Below are 11626 nucleotides of genomic sequence, written 5' to 3' on the forward strand. Positions count from 1 at the left end.
CAGCCTCCTTGAAGGCAGAGTATCGACATAAATTATTTGGAATTCTTCTACACTGGAGATTTTTATATTCCCTCCCATTTATTTATTTATTCAATTATTTATGTATAACAGTATGGCTTTGTGGATAATTAATGTATACTTTGGGCATAATCCAATACTACTTTATTTATTGTATTGCTTAAATGGTCACTTTGGTCAGCTCTTTCAGTTGGCTACCATGTCCCTTTGACATAGCTCCATCTTTTTTATTTTGTTTTAGAACTTTTACTTTCTGGCACTAAAAGATGTTCTGGCATTACAGATGCTCCTGTATATTCCCTGCCCCAGTCCTTGAATCTGCCGTTTCTCCAAGGAGCCCTGGTTCCTTTTATGGGAGAATGGTATTAGAAACCAAGATCTGGGCAGTAGGTGCACTCATTGCTATTGGGGTATTCTTCCTTCTAGGCCCTTCCAGCTGACAACGTAAGGAAATGTATGTGTGTATGCTGACCCATATATATACACACATAACTATAAATATTTCTGTATGTAACATCTGTATCTATATTAAGCTACACAAGTTCATACTGATATCTCCAACTGTAATTCATTACCATATGGAGCCTTCTAGCCTCTTCGTAAACTCCCACTCCAACAGTGAGAAACCTGGCTCCCACAATCTGCCATCCATTTACTTAATTATTCAGTTCCAGTATATATATATATTGAATTCAGATTTGTTAACTTATACCCCATGGGTACACAACTTTTTCAGCTAGAGTACAGTGCTGATGTACAGTCCCTTTGGCATTTAATTTTACAGACTCCACTCATTTCCAAAGTTACTTGGGTCAGTACCTTTTCTCCCACCCCCGTCAGTGAGACTGTTTCATAGATTGATTGAATGATTTATTTTAAATAAATTTATTGATTTATTTTTGGCTGCATTGGGTCTTTGTTGCTGTGTGCGAGCTTTCTCTAGTTGTGGCGAGCGGGGGCTACTCTTCGTTGTGGTGCGTGAGCTTCTTATTGCAATGGCTTCTCTTGTTGCGGAGCACGGGCTCTAGGCACACGGGCTTCACTAGTTGTGGTGCATGGGCTCAGCAGTTGTGGCTCATGAGCTCTAGAGCTCAGGCTCAGTAGTTGTGGCGCGTGGGCTTAGCTGCTCTGCAGCTTGTGGGATCTTCCTGGACCAAGGCTCAAACCCATGTCCCCTGCATTGGCAGGCGGATTCTTAACCACTGTGCCACCAGGGAAGTCTCATGTTTCATAGATTTATAATATAGTTAGATTATTTTGTCCCATCCTTTATTCCATCTTGGGATCCTCCAATCTCCTTAATTATTTAAAAATTTTGCATATATTAAGGTTCTATGGGTATATGCATGGTATCATATATCCATCATTACGGTATTATACAAAATGGTTTCACCACTGTAAAATATCCTCTGTACTTTACCTATTCAATCCTCCTCCCCAATGAATCCCTACTGATCTCTGCTAATGTATTTTATGGCTCTATAGTTTTGCCTTATCTAGAATGTTCTATTAATAGAATCATATAGTTTGTAGCCTTTCAGACCTGATTCTTTCATTTAGCAATATACATTCAAGATTCATCCATGTTTTTGCTTAGCTTGATAGTTTATTTCTTTAAAAAAAATTTTTTTGTTTTAATTGTAGTAAAATACACATAACATAAAATTTACCATCTTAACTATTTTTAAGTACACTTAGTGGTATTAAATATATTCATATCATTGTGCAATTCATCATCCATCTCCAGAACTCTTATTATCTTGCAAAACTAAAACTCTATGCCCATTAAATAATAACTCCCCATTCCTCCTTCCCCAGTCCCTGGCAACCACCATTCTGCTTTCTGTCTCTATGAATTTGACTACTCTAGGTCCCTCATATAAGTGGAATCTTACAGTGTTTGTCTTTTTGTGACTAACGTATTCCACTTAACATAATGTCCTCAAGGTTCATCCAACTTGTAGTATATGTCAGAAGTCCCTCCCTTTTTAAGGCTGAATAATATTCCATTGTATGTTTATACCACATTTTGCTTATCCATTCATCTGTCAATGGACATTTGGGTTGCTTCCACCTTTTGGCTATTGTGAATACCTCATCCCTTTTTCTCAGTGAATAGTATTCCACTGAATGGCTGTTTCCCTTTAGTTTGAATTTTTTTTTTCAATTGCAGCCCTTTTACCTTATGACAGAAGCATGAATCCATGGAGGCTGATCTAAATGACAGAGACCATGATGCTTTCACCATTTCTTCTCCTTTCTGACAGTGGCTCACGTCCTTGAACCAGGCTTGGGGACTCAGCTCTCTCTTAGCATGGCTTCTTTCCTAAGATACTCTAGGAGCTATATATAAATAGAGTCCTGAAGTCCTGCTCCACCAGTCCTCCAGCAATGCTTGAATCCTAAGGAGATATAGAATAGGCTCCAGCTGGGACCCCTGATGGAGAAAATGGAAGCACAAAGCAGTAGTCATTCCTTAGTGGCTGTTATAGACCAAATTGTGTTCCCTCCCCACAAATTCATATGTTGAAGCCCTAACCCACAGTGTGACTATATTTGGAGATAGGACCTTTACGACGGAGGTAGTGAAGGCTAAATGAGGTCAAAAGGTTGACCTCTAATCTGATAGGACTGCTATCCTTTTAGGAAGAGCAGAAGACACCAAAGATCTCTCTCTTTCTTTCTTTTTTTTTTTTTGATCTCTCTCTTTCTGTGAGAACACAGAGGAAAGCCACGTGAGGACAGAGTGAGAAGGCCACCGTCTACAAGCCAGGAAGAGAGATCTCACCAGAAACGAACTCTGGCACCACAGTCTTGGACTTTCAGTTTCCAGAATTGTAAGAAAATAGACATCAGTTGTTTACGCCACCCTGTCTATGGTATTTTGTAATGTCAGTCTTAGCGGATTTATACAGTGGCAGAACTGCACCTAGTACTCAACCTGATTCCAATTTCAGAGTTCTTTCCATTCAGAAACATTGTGGGGTTTTTTCTTTTCTTTTTTGATTTCTATCATTTATTTATTTTTTTAAAAAAGGCATATATGCAGAACCAGTGTTTCTCAGACAGATTGCAGTGACTGTGCTTGTGCTATCTCCTAATCACTTTCATATCCTCTAGGATGATCAGAGAATCAGTCCATAGGTGTCCTCAGACTATAGATGTCAGTTCCCAACATTGAAGATAGGTTGTACAACATCAACATTAACAAGCCCTGATTTTCTGCTGCCATGATGGACTGAGATGAAAAGATTTCCCTGCTCCCAGTCTCTATTTTACTGAAAATAGGGAAGCTAATATTATTTTTTAAATCTGAGGCTGTCTCATTTTTTCCTCAGATATCTGTTTTATTTTCACTGAAATTCACAAAAACAAAGTTCTAAAATAATTCCACATCAACAACAAAATTCGTATTTATTAATTATTGGAGATTGTCGTATTGAATTCTAAGAAGTTACAGAAAAATTGCTTTTCTTTTCTTCTATTAGAGAAATATGAAAATAGAGATACTCACCTCTCCCACCCCCATGATACCAGATCACAGGACCTGAGCACTTCAGCTGTTTATAAGTTATCAATACTTTTTTTGTTCAAATAAATGTAAAGTTTGATGAACCTTCCCTCCACACAATGGGAAAAGAGCAACTTTACAGTATAGAAACCTGGCAGACAATACCTTCATCAGGAGCTCAAAAGTAATTAACATCAGTAATAGGACAAACTGAAATCATGTCATCTGATAGGATACAATGTGAAGAGCATCCCATCATTTCTGTGGTATCCCTGTCAAAGATACATAAACTGAAACTAACATCTAGGCAACATCAGACAAACCCAAATTCAGAGAGGTGCTACAAAATAACTGACCTGTAATCCTCAAAACTGTCAAGGTCTGCAAGTCAAGGAGGGACTGAGGAACTTTTCCAGACTGAAGGAGATTAATGAGACATAATGAGTAAATGCAATGCATGATTCTGAACTGAATCCTTTTACTATAAAGGACAGTGCTGGGACTATTGGCCAAACTTGAATGGAGTCTGAGGGATAGATGGTAGAAATGTAAACAATGTTAATTTTCTGATTTAGTTGATCTTATTGCGGTTACATAGGAGTATGTTGTTTGAGGAAATAAACATTAAAATATTTAGGTTAATGGGACATCATAATAATATCAGCAACTTGCTTTCAAATGGTTCAGGAAAAAACAGTTCTTTGTATATACTTGCAACTTTTCTGTAAGCTTGATACAGTTACAAAATAGTTTTTTTAATGTAGTGACTCAGATCTCTTCCCTAACATTCAGAGTTTTAAAGTTTCTGTCCCTGATAACATCAAGCCGAAGGAATTGCCTTTACAATCTCTTAAACATCCCATCTCCCTCTCTGTTTACAGATGCCACTGTAACGGTAATTCTAAATTTTGGTGAGGTTTTCTTCCACCTTCATTTCTCTTTATCTTATGTGAGGCCTCAGTGTAAAATTCATCATTATATAACTTTCATCTGCTTGAACTCCATTTTTATATATTAGCCTTTAGCCTTTATTAAGCACTAACTATGTGCTGGCCATGTACTAAGTACTTTTTAGTACTTAACCAGTATAGCATTATCTCATTTAACCTTGATGTCTTGCTACTTCCCTCTTCACACCCCAGCCTAGAGTACCCTGACCACCCTGGGCTTTCTCTCTGGGATTTTACAAACTGCACTGGCTCTGTCTCTCTTTCCTTTCTCTTGACCTTTTAGCTCCTACTTATCCTAAAGGGATCAGCTAGAATGACTCTTTTTCCAAGGAGCCTTCCCTTAAGTCTGAGTAGGAGGCCCTTCCTTGTGCTCCTACAGAGTAATGTCCTCTTTTAACCACAGTAGTTTTACACTATATTTTAGTTTTTCTTCTCTCTTTTGTTCCCTCTTGTAAGGTAGGTAAAATCAAGGACTACATCTTCACTGTTATTTCACCAAAGCTAACAGGGTATGTTACACTGAGTAGGTCCTCAAAAAAAAAACACTTATTGAGTGAATAACTGTAAGCAAGGGAGGCTAGATGACTGGTCTCTATTGAGGGTCACCTTGATGAATCCACCATAGTCTAGGGTTATTTCTCAGTGTTGCAGGTCTGAAAACACAAGTGGATCAATATCCAGAGTTGAGCTCTCTCTTCTCCTAAAGTTAAACTTTATCACACTAACAAAATCCAATAAAGGCCTAAAGGAATCAATGAAAAGGGGCTCTCACTGACCTAACGTAGAAATAATAAATAGCATATCAGAAATAATAATGATTAAATGTATTGAAACATATCAAATATATAAAAATCCATGAGTTCATCATGGTAACAAGGTAATTAGTCATAATTAAAGGCTGCTGGGGCACTAACTCATTCTGAATATTAATAAAGGATATCGATTAAATCCTGGATTTCCTTTACAAACTGAATTTTAGAGTGACCAAATTGTTACTACGGGAAAATTCTTCTTTATAGAAGAAATTCAGCTGATAAAGGAAAAGGAATGAGGGATTCAGAAAATCACCAATTTTCAACCCCTAATAAGTTAATAGAGCTATGAAAATAATGGATACTAAAAAGTGGAAGACTGATGGTATATATATATATATATATATAAATATTTTTCTTTTTTTTTTTTTTGCGGTACGCGTACCTCTCACTGTTGTGGCCTCTCCCGTTGCGGAGCACAGGCTCCGGACGCGCAGGCTCAGCGGCCATGGCTCACGGGCCCAGCCGCTCCGCAGCATATGGGATCTTCCCGGACCGGGGCACGAACCCGCGTCCCCTGCATCGGCAGGCGGACTCTCAACCACTGCGCCACCAGGGAAGCCCTGATGGTATATTTATAGACCACTTGATCAATCTTAGTATTACCAAAAGTAGAACTATACATTATATGCCTTAAGTACACAGTGACACTTATGAAGTATTTTGCCTTAAAAAAAATAGAAAAGAAAGAAACTAAACTTAATTAAACATTTAAATGTAGCTACCAGTTTGAAGGAAATGCAAGGGATAGAGGAAAAAGTTAAATGACACCATGTAGAAGCAGTCAGCCAAATCCAGAATGTGGGACATTTTACAGAACAAATGACTTGGTTTCTCCAATAAATCAACAACATAGACTAAAGAAAACTAAGAGGTGCAATAATTTTAAAGAATGGGTTTTGTTTGGATCTTAAACCAAAAGACATGTTTTTAGTCAATTGGAGAAATGTGAATTTGGACTGGGTATTAAATGATATTTAGAAAGTATCGTTAATTTGTTACATGGGACAGTAACATAGTGTTTACATTTTTTAAAAAATATCTTTATCAATTAGGGATGCAGCCTAAAGTATTTATGTGTAAAATGACATTTCAGTCAGGTTTCTAGCAGAAAACAGTAGCAATCAAATCAGGTAATTTAAAGAGAATTTAATAAAAAGGATCCTTTTCAAAGATGCAGGAAGACTGTAGGGAAACTAGAAGGGATAACCCAGTACCCCTGGACTAGTAATAACAACTGTTAACACCCCTAGGCCTAGGGGTGAGGAAAGGGTGTGGTTATCAGAACCCAGAGACAGAGAAGTCTTGTGACAAGAAGTTATGACATTTGGTTGAAGGATACACCTGGCTGCCACAAACCCTCAGAAAGGGAGCCAGAAGAATAGTACCTCAAGGTATTAAGCTTCTGGTGATACTATCCATTAGCAGAACCCAACTAGATGATATTGGATAAGGAAGTCCTTATGCTATTGGGTAATGCAGTCCTTATCTGCATTCTATACAGATAAGCCTCAAGGGAATCAGAGCAGGGAAGAGAGGCAGAGAAAGAGTGGACTGGGAGGGGGACACAAGAGATATCTAGGAAAAATGACAAGATATATAGAATTTGCTTTAAAATACTCCAGCCTCCTCCCCACCAAAACTGAATAAATGAAACAAAACTGGCAAAGTATCGATAATCATGGAATAGTATATACAGTGAAAACTATATAGGAATTTACTATATATTCCCTCTGCTTTTGTATGTTAGAAAATTCTTATAATTAAAAGTTAAAAAAATGATTTAGTCCCTTAAGCATGAACTGAAATATCATTTAATTATTTAACGTAAATCATATTCTTTCCTGATAGTTGAAATTCTTGTATCCTCTCTCCAAGGCTTCTTTTTCGTGGTATTAAGAAGCATGCGCCAATGTTCATTGCAGCACTATTTACAATAGCCAGGTCATGGAAGCAACCTAAATGCACATCAACAGATGAATGGATAAAGAAGATGTGGTACATATATACAATGGAATATTACTCAGCCATAAAAAGGAACGAAATTGGGTCATTTGTAGAGACATGGATGGACCTAGAAACTGTCATACAGAGTGACGTAAGTCAGAAAGAGAAAAACAAACACCATATAGTAACATATATATGTGGAATCTAGAAAAAATGGTACAGATGAACCAGTTTGCAAGGCAGAAATAGAGACACAGATGTAGAGAACAAACGTATGGACACCAAGGGGGAAGTGGGGCGGTGGTGGTGGTGGTGTGATGAATTGGAAGATTGGGATTGACATGTCTACACTAATATGTATAAAATAGATAACTAATAAGAACCTTATTAGTTCTTATTAATTAATAAGAAATTAATTAAATTAATTAATTAAACTAAATTAAATTAAATTAATTAATTAAATTAAATTAATTTAAATTTAATTAAATTAATTAAAACTAAAAAATTAATTAAATAAAATTCAGAAAAAAAGAAGCATGGGCAGTCAAATTAGTACATAACATGAAATCGGAGCAAAAGGAAAAAGACAATCTAGAGGGCTTTTTCAAACAAGTCAACTTCTGTAAAAATCTGATCTTATCCATTATATGTTGATTCAATTAGTCCAAATTTAAAGCATTGGTGATGCCTTAAAATAATTTTAATTTATCTGCACTCTTCTTCTTCCACCATATTAAATGATATCTTCTCTATTTTTTTTTAATCCTCTCTTTGACCTATGTAAAGCAAGGCTAATAATATCCAATGTTTGGCACAAAATAGTGCTCAATAAATATCACATATTATTATAAGATTGTGTTATTGAGGCAGACTGTGTCTTATTAATGTCTGTGGCTCAACAAATATTTTTTTTAACTGAAATTAGAATTAACAGGAAGATAGGGAATTCCTTGGCAGTCCAGTGGTTAGGACACGGTGCTTTCACTGATGGGCCCAGATTCAATCCTTGGTTGGGGAACTAAGATCCCAAGCAAGAAGCATGGCACAGCCAAAAAGATAAGGAAGGAAGGGAGGGAGGGAGGGAGGAAAGAAAGAAAGGAAGGAAGGAAGGGAGGGAGGAAGGAAGGAAGGAAGGAAGGAAGGAAACATATTACTGAGATAGAAGCAAAAAGTTCTCACAAAAATTTAACTGATTATATGTGACAGAGCACTAGATAAGTATCTTCCATTTTAGGATCCACTGATTGCTATGGACCTGTTTAAAGTTATAGTTTGGGTTTCCTCTCCACATAGGAAGCAGTGTATATAATAATAAGACATAACTGTTTCATATTATATTTAAATAATTCATGGCAAAGATTATAGAGACAGTCGCATTATAAATTTAGGACTTCATTTCTAAGAATCACCACTCAAAATAACTGATAATTTGTGATGGCTACACAACTCTGTGAATATAATAAAACCACTAAATTGTACACTTTAAAAGGGTGAATTTTATGGTATGTGAATTACATCTCAATAAACATTTGTAATAACTCTTTACAAAGCACTTCATCTGTATTCTCATTCGATCTTCACAACAAAACCCTAAATTAGTTATTTACCATAATATTATGATGAGGAAACTGAAGCTCAGAGAAGTTTAATGATTTAGCAATTTCCTCAAGATCTCACAGTAAGCATGGCGTAAGATGCAAACCCTCATTTTCAAATGCTAAATCCAGTGCTTTCACCAAACCTAGTATTATGTACTTCCTGCCTCACAGAAACAGGATATCTCTGAAATGCACAGAAGCAAAGTGGTTAAAATGGGGCCAACATTGCTGAGGAAGCCAGACTCTTGTAATCTTCCAACCTACGGAAGAGTCGTTCTTCCTCATGAAGACACTGGTCTTAGAACTGGAATTTTGAGATCTGGGTTTGCAAGATGCAGCTCTGTCACCCATACCAACAAACATTTATGTTGAAGGAAATGGGGTGGATTAATTAGTGATTTCTTGTTTCTGAAAACAGAGATTCATGTGATGTGAAATAATCACAAGTAATTAATTGGGTTTATTTTGCCCTTGTTCTTTAATTGAAAGAATTACCAAAATCCTTTTAATGACAATGTATATTATAATGTTATTAAAATTTCTAATCGAAGTCCAAAAGGCTAGTTTTCTACATGGCTTGTGCTAGTAAAAGTGAATTATCAGCAGAGCAGTAAACAAAATATATTCACATTAATGAAAACTCAAGTGACTTCTAGTAAAGGGGAGCGATAAAAGCGTTACACTCACAGGACTGATTTAAAAGCAACCTCTTTCAACAGCAGTGAGCAAACAATAGTTTTAATTTACTCTAAATTCTTTCCTGATCAGGCACCAACAAAGGAAAGAGGAAAGGCCTCTTGTGTGTTTTCTGAAAAAATTTATATTTTTTAATTCAGAGAATACCTACTGGCACCACAGAAAACTTGGGAGTTAAGAAGAGAACTTTCATTAGTTATTAGACGGCTTCCCTGGTGGCGCAGTGGTTGAGAGTCCGCCTGCCAATGCAGGGAACACGGGTTCGTGCCCCGGAAGATCCCACATGCCGCGGAGCGGTTGGGCCCATGAGCCACGGCCGCTGAGCCTGCGCGTCCGGAGCCCGTGCTCTGCAACGGGAGAGGCCACAACAGTGAGAAGCCCGCGTAACCGCAAAAAAAAAAAAAAAAAAAAAAAAAAAGCTCTTTCATTAGTTATTAGAGGACAAATTGAGACTGGGAAGGAAAGCTGAGGAGAATCAGCAAGAATGACAGGGACGGAGTAAAGGGACAAAGTAGGTAATTAAATAGTTAATCCCACTAAGGGGACTGTAAGTAAAGAAAAAATATGTGAGACCTCTATAAGTTAATGATCACTCAAGAAAGCAGGTCTGCTTAACCACGAAACCAAGCAGGCTTGCATAGCAACCGAAGCAGGAGACATGACCCAAAACAATAAAACAATGGTGGCATGAGACTCACATCCTGCCCAGTGAACTCAGTAAGTTAATGACCCCTAGGACATACTCTCTGCACACATAAAAAACAATACTTTATGGAAAAGTGACATTTCAAAGTGAAAGACCCTCACTGTACTGAGACCTGAAATAATTTTTCCATAGTGCCATGACAGTCCTGGCTTGACCATGTAGGGACAAGAAAACTCCCCTGCCCAACCTGCAGGAGGAGGTGATGATGGAAGCTTGACGTCTACTGAAGAATGAGGAAGAAGGCGGTTTTCCCCCCCCTCCCCACTTTTCCTTTGATTATAAAACTGTAGCCCACTAAGTTCTCAGGGCACAGCATCCTTTCGCCTGCCCACTTGTAAGCCTCACAAGCATCCTATTCTAATAAATCACTTCTTATCTACCACTTCGCCTCTGGCTGAATTCTTTCCATGCCGAGACAGAAAGGACCCGAGCTCCTTGGAGCCCCCCCAGAGATGCCACCTAGTGGTGTCAAGAACACCTTCCAAGCGCTCTATCACTTGAAGCTCGGGCTAATTATTCCTCTCATTTTAGCTCTTCTCTCACTTCTCTCCAGCCCTCAGAAATGTGGACTTGTGTTTCAGCAGAGCCCAGGGGAGGCAGAACTGAGGCTGGAGAGTGCTAAGGAATTTGCACCCCTCTCCCCCAACTAAACCATGACACCCATTCCATTGGCAGAAAACCACGACAGGTGCAAGGTCTGAGGAATCTCAGACATTCCCTCCCAGCTGCACCCACAAAGGGCCGCCCAAGGTGGGCGAGCTGTTGGGAGTGAGGGGCGGTGGCAAGACGTGCTCTTTCAACTTCAGCCTAGCACTTCTTGAACACTTCCTGTCTGCCAGGCTCTGTGCTACTTGTCTTCCATGCTTTTTTAAAACAAATCGATGAGGTAGGTCGTCTGATCCACAACTCTACGAGGTAAACGTCACAGGCAGGTGAAAAAAACTAAGGCTCAAGGAAACCCAGTTGCCTGCCCTTCTTCACACAGGTCAAGCCCTGGTTCGCTCTGAAATCTACTCCCCGCAAACCACCACCCAGCCCCACCCCCGACCTCCGCGCTGCACCTCCGTCACTTCCCGTCTTCTCAGTCGCCCCATAAATTAAAAACGAGGTGGTTGGCCGAGATGAGCTTTAGCGGTCTTTCCAGCTTGCCGGCTTTACAGTTTTAGGAGCGGGGAAGGAAAACCCCTCAAGGTTCCCACGTCAAGGCACCTGTCCAAGCGCAAGGGGCGCGCGCCCTCCCGCTTAGCACTGGGAGAAGCGCGCCCGGCGTCGCCAGGGGTCCGGCGGTCCCAAGTCTAGCCTCTCGCAAAGGCGCGCGGGCAGCCGCGCGCATGCGCAATGGCCTCCGGACGCGCGCCTTCCCTCCACTCCCTGCCCCACCCGCGCCT

The 11626-nt window shown here is 39.1% G+C and overlaps 1 long non-coding RNA gene across 5 annotated transcripts in view; it reads right to left on the reverse strand.

The window, feature by feature from the left end:
• Window positions 1-11578, reverse strand: part of LOC115841746 (uncharacterized) — a 96192-nt gene extending 84614 nt beyond the window's left edge. For 3 of the 5 annotated variants that reach the window (XR_009564922.1, XR_009564921.1, XR_004034963.2), the window contains exons 1-3: window positions 11300-11578; window positions 3886-3946; window positions 2201-2455 (exon numbers count right to left, since the gene is read on the reverse strand). This is a non-coding gene — a long non-coding RNA (uncharacterized lncRNA). The remainder of the gene's footprint in view (window positions 1-2200; window positions 2456-3885; window positions 3947-11299) is intronic. The other 2 variants (XR_009564924.1, XR_009564923.1) reach the window with 2 other exon arrangements.
• Between the last annotated feature and the right edge of the window lie 48 nt (window positions 11579-11626).

The sequence above is a fragment of the Globicephala melas genome, chromosome 8 (genome assembly GCF_963455315.2).
Source record: "Globicephala melas chromosome 8, mGloMel1.2, whole genome shotgun sequence".
Classification (NCBI taxonomy): domain Eukaryota; kingdom Metazoa; phylum Chordata; class Mammalia; order Artiodactyla; family Delphinidae; genus Globicephala; species Globicephala melas.